Raw genomic sequence first — 2,132 nt, 5'->3', positions numbered from 1 at the left:
ATAGAGAATTATCCCATTTTGAAATGCATGGAATTCTAGAGTCAGAATTGAACCTACTCAATGATTTTTTTTGTGTATTTTGGTTGTTATTGTTAAATTGTCTAGGTACCAGCCACATATTGTTACATGTTATTGTTGTTGTTGTTAAGTGCTGTTGAGTCGGTTCCAACTCAAAGCAACCACATGTAGGGTTTCTGAAGAGCAGGTGGTGGATTCTGTGGTACCTTGAATTTACTTGGTACTGCTTTTCTATTCAATGTCTTCTTAATTCCCACCAAGTGATTGGATTGTTGTTGTTGTTAAGTGCTGTCGAGTCTGTTCTGACCCATAGCGACCCTGTATAGGGTTTCTCAGGAGTGACTGGTGAGTTTGAACTACCGACCTGGCGGTTCAAACCGACTTTGCAGTCCAGCACATTAACCCACAGTGCCTCACCAGGACTCCAACTGATTGGTTAAGACCATGCAAATAAGGTGTACAAGACTCTGGGGCTGGGTTTCGTTAGTTTTGCCATCCAGCTAGATTTAAAAGGAGCCATATCGGAATCTGGAAGGGACAGTTGCAGGACCACAAGAAAGAAGAGCATGAGCGTGAGCTCCATACCTTAAAAAGTGGCACTAGCAGAGGCAGTAGCAGAGGTGGTGGCACGGAGCAGACGTAGGCATCTAGACCTGTGGGCTGAGTAAAGCTGTGTGCCAACAGGCGGGAAGATTATTCACAGAATGTGCCCTTTGGACATTTGCAGAATGACTAAAGGAGCTTGGAGTTCTGGTGTGGCGCTGTGAGCTGATGCACTGGACTGCAAGGTTGGCAGTTCAAGTTCACCAGAACTTGAAACTGCTTCTCAGAAACCCTATAAAGGGTTGTTATGGGTAATAACTGACTAGACAGTGGTTAACAACAACAAAGGAGCTTGGTAACACTTGCCTGAGCAGGGCGGGAGTCCTGGGGTCACATGACTGAGAGGCTGAAGACAAGAGTGAGGCATGCCTTCAGTATGGCAAACAAGAGGCATTCCTGACTGCAGAACTGATGCATCCTGAGTGTTTCTGATTCTGAATTGTACCCTGTTTGCTTCCCTAATAGACCTCATAGTTGTGAGTATTGTTATGAGTTCTTTGTGGCCATTGCAATGGACTGTCAAACCCAGATGTGAATCAGAAATTTCTGTGGGAGGGATAGTTGGTGTCAGAATAGGGCAAGGAAGTTGTAGAGTGGAGTTGTATCTGACCTCTGTTTCATAGGAATTGCATTGGGCTGATTTTGAGTTTGATTCTCTTTCCACCTTGTGAAGCCAGAGGAAGTCCGATATGGCCCCCACATGGTTCATGCACGTTCAGACCACTAACCTTGTTAGCAATCCAATACTTATCCTACAGCACCATGCTAGGACTCCAAATTGTTACATGGTGTTGTTTATAAGTGCTATTGAGTTGGTTCCCACTCATAATGACCCTGTATAGGGTTTCCGAGGATGAGTGAGTTTGAACTACTGACATTGTGGTGGGTTTGAACTAGTGACATTGTGGTTCACAATCCAGTGCTGATCCTACAGCACCATACTAGGAATTATAGAAAAGAAAAATTACCAAAATAAGAAATTAGTTTAGGATCTTGAATTTTTGTGACCAGCTTTGGGAAAAGAAGGTAGCCTGGCAGAGCAGATTCACACTTGTGATGGAAAAGCTATGATTCTTTTTGCCCTGTACTCCCCTGGTGACCAGAGGTGTGATCAGCTCCCACCCTCATCCACCCCCAGCAAAGACCCTGCTCTATGGACGTTTGGAGCAATGTGGTTGTGAACCATGAGGCAGGAAATGAATGATCTACGTTGGTGTATGAGTTCAGATGGGCTGGCCTCCGGAACTACAGAACCCACAGAGCCACCAGACCAGCATTAATCTAGCAGTAAACCCTCACAACCAGCTTCCTCCGCCCCCAGCTGTCCCATGGTCCTAACAAACACTGAAACCATCAAGGGCCTCCACCAGCTATTTCCAGATTGAGTGCCCTGAACATAAATAACACCTACAGGTGCTGCATCTAGGGCTAGGAACGCTGCTGTTACAACCCTCCTGCACTCTTCTCCTGAGCTCCTTGGCTGCAAGGAGACCCCCAGAGGTTTCTCCTCT

This window comes from Chrysochloris asiatica, unplaced genomic scaffold, assembly GCF_000296735.1.
Source record: "Chrysochloris asiatica unplaced genomic scaffold, ChrAsi1.0 scaffold00154, whole genome shotgun sequence".
Classification (NCBI taxonomy): Eukaryota; Metazoa; Chordata; class Mammalia; order Afrosoricida; family Chrysochloridae; genus Chrysochloris; species Chrysochloris asiatica.
The sequence above is the reverse complement of the archived record's forward strand: the minus strand, read 5'-3'. Positions refer to the sequence as shown.